The sequence below is a fragment of the Chelonoidis abingdonii genome, chromosome 18, assembly GCF_003597395.2.
Source record: "Chelonoidis abingdonii isolate Lonesome George chromosome 18, CheloAbing_2.0, whole genome shotgun sequence".
Lineage (NCBI taxonomy): Eukaryota > Metazoa > Chordata > Testudines > Testudinidae > Chelonoidis > Chelonoidis abingdonii.
The window spans coordinates 14,827,425-14,841,001 of record NC_133786.1 but is presented as its reverse complement, the minus strand read 5'-3'; the positions used below and the strand labels follow the sequence as shown (position 1 = coordinate 14,841,001).

Genomic DNA, 13,577 nt, shown 5'->3' with positions numbered 1-13,577 from the left:
TTGCAAGGCTATCAGGAATATAGGTGGCTGCTTGCTCCAGTAAATGGACCTTCCTAAAGACTGGACTATACCTCATTAAGTATGAGGCTGAAGAAGGAATGGGAAGCCTCAGGGCTGAACTACCTCTGTGTGTGGTGGTAGTAATCATATCTACTGCAACTATCTAAACAGCTGCAGAGCCCTCTAACAAAGTGATCTCCTAGGATAATCACTAGCTGTTGTCCCTCTCCCACCAGTTCTGGTGTGCCTGGTATAGCTAAAATTAAGTACCTGCTCTTCAGAGCAGAAACACTGCGTTGTGTCCCTTTCCATCGTGGCAACAACCAAACACCCTGTTTGGCTGCAGTATAAATAATGTGTACCCACCTTCTGGATTTTTCTTGTAAGTGTCTAAGCCTGTACTGTGCTCTCTCCTTTCTGCTCCGCAAAGCCACCACCATCTAAGGAAGCTACACTGCTAGCCTCTAAACTCAAAAGACTGCTGCCACATGCTTAACACAGCTGTGGAGAAAGATGCCTGAGGTTGGCTTAACTAGGACTGAGGGGAGCAAGCTGCAAGAGGCCTGTACCTCAGTAATCCAAAATTATGACTGCTTAGAGCTAAGACCCATGTGAACTGCTAGCGTAGGCCTGGTCCTCTCTGCAGAACATACTGAAAGGGAGAACAGGCCCTGCACCCTTGTGGTAAAGATAGAAATATAGTTAACATTCACCCTTCTTCAGACTGACTTCTCTCTGGGAGGAGAAGCAGCATGGCTCTGGAAGGAAAGATTGCATTATAACCTGCTGCTGTCCTTCCCCTGCTCCCACGCACAATAGGAGCTAATCCATTAACCAGTGTGCGATAACATGATGACCATTCCCAGTTATTTGTGCCTTTTGTCTTCTCCTTACATAACTACTGTTGAGGTGCTTATAGTAATAATTAGCCCTTAGCCTGGGATTCTATACCTGGATGCAGAAAAGGGCTGATAAACTGTCTTTAACCTGCATTTTATCTGCTCCCCCACATTTCTATTGGTAAAGCAATAACATGCAGATGGTGGGAGTGTATTTTTCAGGGGGAGTGGGAGCTGAATGGAGGATTAGCTAGAGAGCTGACCACTGGCTAGACTCTGCCCAGATTGTAGCTGCATCACAGACTGGCAATTCTTTTCCTGCAGACTTCAGTACAATTAAATACTAAAAACAGCTCAAAGATATCCTTGGATCAGTGAGTAGTAATATTTGAGCTAATCACAACAAGGAACATATGACTGAGATAATACCCATAGCAGTCTCTCATATTATGAAATAGCAGCTTTATACATTTGGCCTGAACAGCCAGATTGTTGTTAAACAAGATGAAAAATATAACTTCCTTCCCACTGATGATATAAGATCAAGGACCTGCTGAGGCTGGTGGCAGATGGAAGGAGCAATACAGGAAGGAGGTGGGAAATCCTGTTGCTATTAATAGATGGAGGGAAATGCTAGTAGATGTTTCCAATGGGTCTTTGAGTTTGGAAATTGGGGTTGATCACAAGCAAATTTGCAATGCTGGTGAAAGGTGTCAGATTGGGTGCTGGAACCTAATAGGTTCTGGTTATTCCTAGAATGCTGCACCATGCACAGCAGCTACAGAAGCGCTTCTCCTCTCCCCCACAAAGCCCTGCAACCATGCCCCGCCCCTGCCCCAGCCTGCTCACGCTTAAACATGGGAGTGAGGATTCAAGGGCCAGATCCTCCAAGCTATTTACACACCTAACTCCTGTTAATTTCAGTGGGAGTTAGATGCCTAATACTTTAGAGGACCTGGGCTCAGATCTGAAACAATATCCAACTGGTAAAAGGCTCCTGTTCCCGTTCTCAGCCCCTTGCACCAGGCAGTGGCCCTGAAGACTTAGCAGGAACCCCCTGCATATGCAAACACTTACATGCACAGTGCCTATACACACCCACAAAATGCTGCTCTCTATGGGGTTCTGAGATTTTAATCACCTGCTGAACTTTGTTTTTCGATGACCTTATTACAAAAGTCTTTGCAAAAATAATTCCACTTAGCTGCAGCTTGACCTGCAGATGTGGGATGTGTTGAGAGGTTAGGGACAGTGGTCAGAGGATGCACGGAAGGAGGGGGAAGGGACACACCGTACAGAGAGAGTTATCCATATGGCACTGTCAGTAGGAGATACTTCCACGTGAGGGCCCAAGCTGGTCTGGGGGTAGCACCAGCTCCGGGTACCTACAGTCCATGAAGGACGTGGCATGGGGGCAGGAAAAGGTGTGAAACCAAAAGGGCTGCACAAACCCTCAAGTGCCTGATGTGGACATAATGGGAACCAGAGACTATGGAGAGGGGCTCCCTGCCCCCCCTCCAAGCAGCGGTCCCTGGGGTGACTGAAGGTGAGATTGTTAATTCTTGTGTCATGTGACCCACACCTACACAGTGGGGCTCTCTGTCACTCGCTGCTACAGCCCTTGAGTTAGCAGAGCTGGTCATTTAGCACAGGCTGTAAGATCTAGAGGTCTCCAGTTGGATCCCTGCGGCTTATGATCTACCCCTGGGCATCACCTTATACTCACAGGGAAAGTGACATTTCCTCCACATAACAGTCAATGGCTGATGAGCCTCCTGGCTGTGGGTCCCAAGCCCTTGTTCCACATTTCCCTGGTCCCTTACCCCAGCCTGGAGTAAGGAGCTACAGGGGTCTCGAACCCCACTGCCTCCTCCATAGGAAGGCAGCATCAACTGCCTCTATTGGAGGGAGAGCACAATGGCTCCACCATAGAGTTCACTGGTGAGGACGTCAATGCACGTTCAGGTTGGCCAGAGAGCAACAGTGCACCTTTCCCCATCTCCGGATGCAAAGCAGCAGCACTCGTCCTTGGGGCAGACAAGTGACTGCACTGGGGTGTCTCCTGTCACTCTGTGTTGGGGAGGAGCTCAGACACCAATCTGGTTCTGGAACTTGGCACTCGTTTCCTCCTCCGTGATGTTGGGGATGCCCAGCCTGGCCAGGGTTTCCTCACTGGGATCCTCATCCTGCAGGGCATCATTCAGCTCAGCTGAGAAGCAGGGATGCACCAGGTGGTCCCAGTACAAGCTCACTGTGGACTAGTCCAATCTCTGGGGCTGTGGCATCACAGGAGCAACTTGACAACTGAGCCCAGTGGTTAAAGGGGAGCGAAACAGGAGGTGGAGGAGTAGTGGTGGGGAAGTGCTGTTTACCCAAGCCAGGGAGCGGAGGGGAGCTCTGTCTCTGTTCTGAGCAGGGAGCTGGACTGCTCCTTACTGACCCCCTGATTCTGACGCCGCCCCCAAAGTGAGAGCTGAGCAGATTGTGAGCTGTGGTTCAAATTCAGCAGCGACGCCAACGATGGTGTAAATTACTTTCCCATGCCTTCTGCTGTCTAGGGCTCAGCGTTAGCCCTCTGCACCCATCTCCTGAGGTAGCCACAGATCACAGTGTGTCTGGGCCCCATTCGGCTGGGGGTTCCCCTCTTGCAAGCAAAGGCGAGGTGACAACAACCTCTTACGCACCGGGTGTTCAACGCAGGTGCACCAGTGCTCCAAACATGTCACACCTCCTGTTCTCCACTGGTTCCCCAAAGTTCTTTGTTTTTGTGACACTGGAGTGATTCTGAAGCAAAGGGGAAGCTTGCTAGAGCCCTCTGCATAGCACTACCCAGAATGCTTTGCCAGTACCCAGCAGTGCCACCCCCTGAGCCCGCGGAACACATGGAAAGGTCCAGGAGTGGTTTGCAATAGCCCCAAAGGTTTTCTGGGGCACTCTGCAGAGCCAGATTTGGGGATGGGTTCAGCCCTCCTTAGTCACTGGGACTTTACTGTGTTTAGCTTTGGCCTTTGTAAAGAGCGGGTCGCAAGGAAGCTTGTAGGATGTTTTTAATAAAATGGTTTTAGTATCTTTCAGAATAAACATGGGAAACTTCTTGCTGGACATGGAAGGCAGGCCCAGCTGGCTCCTGGCATGTCACGAGCGGTGGAATCTTTCCTTGGGGACTCTGATCTGTAGGCAGCTGGGATACCTCCAGTAAGTGATGCTCCTCTCAGCATAGACCTAATTGGCCAGTCTCAGGTACAGGTCTTTGATTTGCCATTTTGATGAAGATAGTGCAGAAGTAATGTGATCAGAGCACAGGACTGGGAGCCAGGGACCGTAGAGTTACTGATGTTTATTTGGGGCCTAGATTCAGCTGAGAATGGGGTCCCATTGTGCTAGTCCCATTTCTCACCCTTTTTCTATTTTGCCACTGGAAAAGGGAGGAAATCCCCTGTCATAAACAGATAGCTAAGGGTTAATGTTTCTTTTACCTGTAAAGGGTTAGCAAAGGGAACCAAACAGCTGACCAGAGGACCAATCAGGAAACCGGATTTTTCAAAGTGAGGGAGGGAACTTCTGGGGTTTCTTGGCTTTCTTCTGTCTGTTTTGTTTCTCTCGGATATGAGAGAAGAGTTTTTTTTCTATCTCCAAGCTTCTTTCTACCCTTCTGTTACCAAGTTGTGAGTATAAAAGGAAAAGCAATAGGTTTATAATGTAGTTTGTATTTACATGTGTGTAACTTGCTGGAATGTTTCAAATTGGATATCTTTTGAATCAGACTGTTTATTCCTATTTTCTTATAAGCAATAGCCCTGTATTGTCTCTTGAATGCAGAGTTTATATTCTATGTATTTTCTTTCTTTTTATATAAAGTTTTCTTTTCCTAGTTAAGGCAAGGGAATAGGAATCTCTGTGTCCAGGGTACTGTCTCTCTAGGAAAGACTGGGGGGGGGAAGTGGAGCGGGAAGGACATCGTCCTCTCATGTTTTGTGGTTTCAAGGGATTGAAGCAGGGAATCTCCTGTCCCCAGGCGGAAAATCTGGGGAGGTAAAGAGAGGAAGGAAGTGGGTATTCCCTTTATTGGAGTCAGGCTATCTGAGTCTTGGGGGTCCCCCAGGGAAAGTTTGGGAGACCAGAAGGTTTATCAGTACTCAGAATTTGACTGGTGGCAGCGAGATAGTCGCCAGCTGTAATTAAGCTTGGAGTTCATGCTAAGCACCCAGATTTTGGACGCAAGGTCCAATTGGGACAGAGGCTTATTATACCCCCAAATCCAACATGTGGGGATTGGAAATTCACTTGCACATTTACATTTTTCCCCTGATATTGTTTTTATGAAAAAATTTCTGTGGGGAAAAACGTCGCTTTTTTGATCCCAATAGATGTCCTGTAGCTTGGTTTATTTCCTGAGACTTCATAGCAGCTCCCCAGCGCAACAGACTTCTGGACTGTTGAGATTATCTTCCATCGCGCTTCCCCAGAAGTGGGTTAAGCCCGTTATATCTCTCTGTCTATAGAGTCACTCCCAGATATCATGTCACTGTTCCCTCTCTACTGCTGTTCTGGGCGTGCATTTCCCCTGATCATCATAGAGATGAGGAGGATGGTTTTCTGGCATAAATGGAAGCAGGACTCTGCGGTTCTAACTGTACCTCCTCTACTCCCCTGTAACCTATATTCTGCTGTGCCTTCATTTCCCCATCTTTCAACAAGGATATATAGTCACCCTGTTTCCCAGTGAGGATGAACTCGTTCTGTTTGAGTGTTTGAGTCCTCACTTGGAAGGGTCAGCGAAGGCACCAGTATTGTTACTTTCTTCCTGTTGTACTCACCGCTGTCGACATTGCAAGGCTAGCATAAGGGTGGTAGCATCTTGAGAAGATATTTCTGTGATGCAGCAACCTATCCTGATTTGGGGTTAGAGTCTAAGTAGTCCTGGGGTATGTTCATTGCAGTATTTTATTTAGCCACTAGATGTCCCTGTGTGCTGTACAGTTCCAGACAGGGATTGCCCCGGTAATGAGAGCAACTGGAATAAGTTAGCGGTGCGTGGAGCCTTGTTAGTTGTTGCGTCCTGTATTGGTAGCCCTCCTGGTTAAGCACTGTGATTCCATGAAACATGGCAGGGTAAAGGTTTAGTCCTCTCAGTGGGTGATGGATATTATATTGAACCCTATCCCTGTGTGAGAATGTGGCCAGAATTAGCATGTATAAACTAGAGTACAATGTTCTATGCAGAAGAGAGGAAGGAAGTGGCCATAAGAACGCTGTCATGTGGGTGAGCTCTCGGATCTCTCTCTGTGTTTAGGTGATGACATTTGCTGTTGCTTCTGCAGACTAGCCCATCACAAAGGAGTGAACCTGACAGATGTCAAGGTGAATGATACGCAAGAGTTGGTTCAGATTGTGCCCAACCAGAAGAGCAGCATTGAAGACTTGTGGCAGGTCAGGTGGGTGACAGAGCTGGGGAGAGCAAGACCGGCATTGAGGGGACTAAACAGAAGGTCTCCTCACTGTTCTATTGTCTGAGAAAACGTCTCCATGTTTCTGGAGGTGACTGCCAGGCTCTGCAGGGCTGGCATTGACTCTGATCAGCAAACATGGAAGGAGGGAGAATATCTGAGCTGGCAACTAAATGAAGCCAAAAGGGAACAGAAATAGCACAGCGACTGTATGGGCAGGAGCCACAACTGCCGGGAGGGTCACGGTGTTCAGTGCTTCGGTCATGCCACTAAAATAGGACCTAAGCCAGCTTGATGCTTACACAGCAGGGATGTCTGCACTGCACTCAGCACGTGTGGGCATATCCGAGCTAGCTTCGATTTAGCTAGTGCCAGTACCTATAGCAGCAAAGCTTTGATGGCGCAGACTTCAGCACAGCCTAGCCACCAGAATAAAGATCCTGGGTCCCAGACAGTCTGTGTTTCATGGCTAATGGTACATGAGCTAGGCACTGGGGTACGTCTACACATGCTGCAATCACACCTCCGATTGCAGAGCAGAGATACCCTCAGTGCCAACAGGGTAGCTGACTTCCTGACCTTCAGGCAGGCCCGCTAGCCCTCTTAGAACAACTCTGCTTTGATGCCGCAGCAACACAACCTGGGTTGTTGCACACATGAGCTTTCTGCCCTGCACCAGCTCATGTTTGCAAAGTGCTGGGAAGGAGAAAAGCCTTCTGTGAGTGCGATGATTATTCCTATCAGAATCCACTTTCTGGGCATCCTGGGTGCATCTGGCCGGTCGCCATTCCTAGGGGAGCTGCCACCCAGCCCCGTGATGGGCCATCTCTGTGTTTCCTGGCTGCAGAGTTCTGGGAGAGCTTTATTTCAAACCCTGATTTTATTCTTGTGCAGGAGCAGCTGTGCTTCAGGGTGAATTGTGGCTCTGAAGCGCTCCGGTAAGTGCTTTACCCTGTCCTCATATTGCACTGGGGTCTCTTGCATTCCTTGTGCTATTATAGACCCTCTGTTAATTAGCAAAAGCCCCACGTCAGCTAGACACCGAGCGCCCTGTGCTCAGCATGACCCTCGTGTTCGTTTGCAAAGCCTGTGTCATTCTTCATCCATCCAGCAGCCCCAGTGTTGGGTGGTCTGCAAGCAGCAGCATTATTCAGTCAGGCAGCTCCAGCCCGCTTGAGCGACCCTGCAGTAACAAGCCAGCACAAACCAGCTGGTCTGTGTGGGAGGAAGGTTTAGCTTCCCAGCCAGCTGAGTGGCAAGAAAAAAAGGGTGGTTTTGAAGTCCCTGGAGCAGCCCCTTTGTCCGTGTAGTTTCATAGCTGAGGTCTGTTTGCAGCGGCAGCAGTGACATGACCGTCAGCTCCTAAATCCCTCCTGTCCATATGGCACAGCTACTGTGTAACTAACAGCATGTGCAATCAGTGCCCCTGTCCCCCCGCAGTATCTAAAACCCTTATGCTTTCAGCAGCTCCTTCTTGTCAGGGAAGGCAGCTGTGGCCAGGAACTCTCCTCTTGAGACCCATGGCTCTTGCCGGGCAAGCGGCTAGCCCAGAGAAGGCCCAGGTGGAGAGGTGGGACTCCTGCATTCCTCACTGTTCTCTCTTGCTCCCTCTCCACTCTGGTTTAGTGGTGCTGGCTGGAGGAGGAGACTTCATTTAGATTCCTGGGTGGGCAGGCAGAGGTCCTGGAACTAGCTCGGAGCACACACAAGGGGTTAGAGTGGGTTTCGCTCTGTTATTTCACATGGGGAACAGCACAGGTGGCAAAAGAAAGGAAGAAAGCTGGGGCCACCCCGAATCCCTGATGTCCTGTGCGAGGTGAGCCAGGGACTTGGGCAGAGCAGGAGCTCACAGCCCAGAGCACGCCTGGGGAATGACTCCTGTCAGCTGCTTCCCTGTCTGCTGCATGCTTTCTCTTTCTTTCCTCCCATTTCCTGCCAATTTGTTGTCCTCCTGCTTGTCTCCCCCAGGCTTGATGCTCAAAGACCTTCCCTCTCTTCTTTCAGCCTCAAGGCAAAGCTCTGCTCAGCTCCTGGAGAGAGCCAGGTTTCTCGGACACCCTTTGCTGCCCATCTCTCCCCCACTCTCAGGTGGTGTTTGGGGGCACCAGGTTCACATTTCTCCCCCTTTGCAGAGTGTGGCCTGCGCTCCAGTGCTGCCCGGATCATGGGCAGAAGCGATGCCCCGTTAGGACGCTGGCCGTGGCAGGTCAGCCTGTACCTCAATTCCAGACACATCTGCAGAGGCTCCGTGGTGGCGCACGACTGGATCATCACAGCTGCTCACTGCGTGCACAAGTAAGTCTGGGAACGCCAAAGCTGGAGGCCTAGTGCCGAGCCTGGCTGTTCCCCCAGCAGGGGAGGAACTGGGGAATTGGCCACCCCAGCAATACTGCAGCCCCAGAGGAACAGCTGGGCCATGTCTCTGCTCAGTTACAGGGGGCCTCAGGTCTCCAGCTGGCTGGTCTTTGCTGGGGTTATGGCCCACATGTCAGTTGCCCAGCATGCCCGGGTGGCGGTGGAGAAAATCATCTACCACCCCCGCTATGACGACAGGAGTCACGACTATGACATCGCACTGATGAAACTCACAGCGGCCTTAAACTTCTCCCGTGAGAGAGAAACCCATAGAGAGCAGCGTTTTGTGGGTGTGTATAGGCACTGTGCATGTAAGTATTTGCATATGCTGGGGGTTCCTGCTCAGTCTACAGGGGGCTGAGAATGGGAAGCACTTCTGTAGCTGCTGTGCATGGTGCAGTATTCTAGGAATAACCAGAACCTGTTAGGCTCCAGTACTGCAATCTGACACCTTTCACCAGCATTGCGAATTTGCTTGTGATCAACTCTGTGTGCAACTCCAATTTCCAAACTCAAAGACCCATTGGAAACATCTTCTAGCATTTCCCTCCATCTATTAACAGCAACAGGATTTTCCCCCTCCAGTGAATTAAAAAGGAGCAAATTTATCTGTATTGCCCCTTCCATCTGCCACCAGCCTCTGATCTTATATTATATTATCAGTGGGAAGGAGGTTATATTTTTCATCTTGTTTAAGAACAATCTGGTTTTTCAGGCCAAATGTATAAAGCCAACAGTGAAAGCCATCAGATGCCCAACTTTGTCTGCAAGAACCTCACTATTTCTTTGTAGCTAGGCCTGTAGACTGTTCTTCAGCTGGGGGTGATCATGATGCTAGAATGCAGGGATGGGAGATTATCTCCTATCAGTTATTTAATGAAAGTTCAGGGGAGACAAAGATACCTGCTGATAAAATCTTACATGACCAAAGCAAGTGAGAAAGATGGCTGACTGCAACATTAAGACTGGTGATTTCCCCTTCCAAGCTGTGTGGGAAGGCAAAGCAGCTGGGCTTTCCCACTACTGCTTGTACTGTCTGAGATACTTGCCATCTCTGCAAACTCAGTCTGGTAAATGCAGCAGGGTCACGGGCAGCTGTCCAGATTAATGCTATACCTCTCCTGCATCCATTGCAAAAGCAGAAATGCAGAGGAGGGAAACTGACAGCTGTTCTCATGAGAGTTCCCTGCAGTTGCATAACAGAGCATGGAAAGTGGGTTAATAAAATGAGAGATTGCCAAGGGTATTAGCTCAGTCATATGTTCCTTGTTGTGATTATCTCAAATATTATGCAATTAGCCAAAGAGAACCTCATTTACCACTCACCCATCCCAGGTTTCCTTTGAGCTGTTTTTAGTATTTAATTGTACTGAAGTCTGCAGGAAAAGAATAGCCAGTCTGTGATACAGCTCCAGTCTGGGCAGAGTCTAGGCAGTGGTCAGCTGTGTCTCTTTAGCTAATCCCCCACTCCCCCTGAAAAATACACTCCCACCAGCTGCATATTATTGCTTTACTGATAGAAGTGTGGGGGAGCAGATAAAATGCAGGTTAAAGACTTGGTAGGTCTCACTACTTCTGAAAAGCAGTTTATCAGCCCTTTTCTGCATCCAGGTAGGGAATCCCAGGCTTAGAAGGGCTAATTATTACTACAAGCAACACCTCCACTGTAGTTATGGTAGAAGATGAAGGGAACAAATTAACTGGGAATGGTCATCACATTATTTCACACTGGTTGATGAATTAGCTTCTGGTGTGTGTGTGTGTGAGCAGATGAGGACAGAAGCAGCTTATAATGTAATCTTTTCCACCACAGCTGTGTTGCTTCACCTCCCCAAGAGAAATCAGGCTGAAGAAGGGTGAATGTTAACTATATTTCTATCTTTACCACAAAGGTGTAGGGTCTGTTTTCCATTTCAATATGTTCTGCAGAGAGGATCAGGCCAGTGCTGGCAGTTCACATGGGCCTTGGCTCTAAGATGTCATAGTTTTAGATTACTGAGGTACAGGCCTCTTGCAACTTGCCCTGCTGAATCCTAGCTGAGCCAACTTCAGGCATCTTTCTCTGCAGCTGTGTTAATAAGCATGTGGCAGCAGCCCTTTGAGTTTAGAGGCTAGCGGTGTAGTTTCTGTAGATAGTGATGGCTTTGTGCAAGCAGAAAGGAGAGAGCACAGTACAGGCTTAGCCACTTACTTACAAGAAAAATCCAGAAGGTGAGTACACATTATTTATACTGCAGCCCAACAGGGCGTTTGGTTGTTGCCACAATGGAAAGGGACACAACACAATGTTTCTGCTCTGAAGAGCAGGTACTTAATTTTAGCTATACCAGGCACACCAGAACTGGTGGGAGAGGGACAACAGCTAGTGATTATCCTAGGAGATCACTTTGTTAGAGGGCTCTGCAGCTGTTTAGATAGTTGAAGTAGATCTGATTTCTACTGGCACACTTAGGTAGTTCAACCCTGAGGCTTCCCATTCCTGCAGCCTCACACTTAATTAGATGTAGTCCAGTGTGACTCTTTGGGAAAGTCCATTTATTGGAGCAAGCAGCCATTTATCATCGTGATGGCCTTGCAGGGCAGCAGGCCTATGCTCAATCTTCTACTGCTTGACAAATCTCTGAAGCTACAGTGCTCTGGCCAGTCTCCCCTTCCCCTACCCCTTCTCTGGTGTCCTATCAGCCCATGGCTCAGTTCTCTGCTCTCCCTATGAGAGGCAGAGGTCAACCAGAATGTACAGGTTACCTGCAGAGAATCCTGCATCCTTCACTTTTAGTGTATACAAATAGCCTCAAAGACTTAGTTCTACAGTAGCAATACTCAGGTCTCAGTGGTTCAGGAGCCAAATTAGCCATCCTTACCCCAAAAAAGCCCCAATGGTGTGAATTCATATTTAAACAGTAAGGAATGGGGAAAGCTGTAGTTTTTTTTTTATGTTTACAGCAAAATCAATGGCTTTGTGCAAATGAATATAGTAAGGGCATCAGGAATGGTGAATTAAATCAGCATTTTAATAGGTGCTGCAAAGAGCTGCAGGAGCCAAGTTAGAGCTATTTGCAGCTCCCAAGCTGTAATCAGTATATTCCTGCTCTACCCATTAAAGTCTCAGCAGCTGGTTTCCCTCACCCTTGCTGCAAAACCACAGGGATAGTGTTCTTAGGGAAGTTGGGCAAGGAGCGCTGAGGGATTTTAAAATCAAACTCCAAAACCTCCAACTCAAAACCTCATAAGTAATGGGAGAACCCACACAGGAGCAGATTCAAAGTTTTGCTAGTAGTTTCTCTCCCAACCTCATCTCCCCAAAAGAAAACTCCAACACATCTGTGATTAAGTAGACGCTTTTATTGCAAAACTAGAGACCTTTAAAAACCATTTATTGCCCTTGTTTTTGCTTTTTCTAACCAAGTGAGAAATTGATAGGAAAGTAAAATTTGTCTAGAGGGTCACACAGTAACTCAGATCCATTTCCCAATGAAATCCTCCAGACAAGAGGAAAGTAGTAAACATTTAGGTCACTGCCCCTTCCTGCAAAGAATAGAGGTGAGTGTGGGTGTCTGATACAAAGCAATAGACACCTGGCCAGGCCCAGCCTCCTGAGCACGTAAGAGCAGGTGCAAAGCACTTCCCCTTCACAGAAATTTCCAGAAGCCTCCAAACAGCCCTTTCCCCTTTGCAGCTGCCACCCCCCCACCCCACATGAGCCTCTCCATCCCCCCCCGTCCCCCACCCAAGAACTCTCCCTTTTTCCCCAAAAAGAAAAATTCCACACTTGGGATTAAAAGTAGATGCTTTTATTGGAAAACCACAGATCCCTGAAAACCATTTATTCCCCTTGTTCTTGAGAAATTGACAAGTAAAGATTGTCTGGAAGGTAGGGTGACTAGAGATCAACTGTGAAAAATCATGACAGGGGTGGGGGATAATAGGAGTCTATGTAAGAAAAGGCTCTAAATATCAGAACATTCCTTCACCCTACTGGAAGGTCATGCACTAAGTCAGATCCATTTCCCAACCAGATCCCCCAGGAGAGCCAATCCCCTGCAGGCAAGAGAAAAGGAAGCAAACATCCAGGTCACTGCAAAGAGCACAGGTGAGTGTGGGTGTCTGATGCAAAGCACGAGCAGACCTGGCCGGGCCCAGCCTCTGGAGCAGGTAAGGGCAGGAGCAAAGCGCTTCCCTTACACAGCACGGATTTTCAGAAGCCCCGAAAGGCTTTTCCTCTTTGCAACTGTCACCTCCCCAGTAGGAAGCCTCCCCACCCCCTATGGCACCAGCCCGGCACCCACCCAGCCCCCATGCAGGCTCCCAGGCGCCCCCCAGCCCAGCCGGCTCGACCCCGTCCACTGCCGCATGCACCAGCCCGGCTCCCCGTCCCCGCCCCCTCGCCGCTGATGCACCAAGCCGGGCTCCCCGTCCCCGTCCCCCCCCCGCCGCTTATGGCACCAGCCGGCTCCCGTCCCCGTCCCCCCCCCAATGGCACCAGCCCGGCTCCCCGTCCCGTCCCCCCGCCGCTATGGCACGAGCCCGGCTCGTCCCCCCCCCCGCCCATGGCACCAGCGGCTCCCGTCCCCGTCCCCCCCCCGCCGCTTATGGCACCAGCCCGGCCGCCTCCCCGCCCCGTCCACCCTCCCGTCCCCCCGCCCCTATGGGCACCAGCCCGGTCCCTCCCCGTCCGCCCGCAACCGCTCCCCCCTCGCCCCTATGGCACCAGCCCGGCTCCCGTCGACCCCCGCCCCTACGGCACCAGCCCGGCTCCCGTCCCACCCCCGCCCCGCTATGGCACCAGCCCGCGCTCCCGTCCCCCCCCGCCCTATGCACCAGCCCGGCTCCCGTCCCCGTCCCCCCCCGCCCTATGCACCAGCCCGGCTCCCGTCCCCCCTCGCCCCTATGGCACCAGCCCGGCTCCCGTCCCCGTCCCCCCCCCCGCCTATGGCAC

General features: G+C 50.0%; 1 long non-coding RNA gene across 1 annotated transcript; it reads left to right on the top strand.

Moving 5' to 3' along the window:
- Positions 1–3,985: 3,985 nt before the first annotated feature.
- On the top strand, positions 3,986–7,224 carry LOC116824034 (uncharacterized). The gene is made up of 3 exons (XR_012657232.1): positions 3,986–4,034; positions 6,161–6,274; positions 7,181–7,224. It is a non-coding gene; the product is annotated as an uncharacterized LOC116824034 (long non-coding RNA).
- Positions 7,225–13,577: the final 6,353 nt, after the last annotated feature.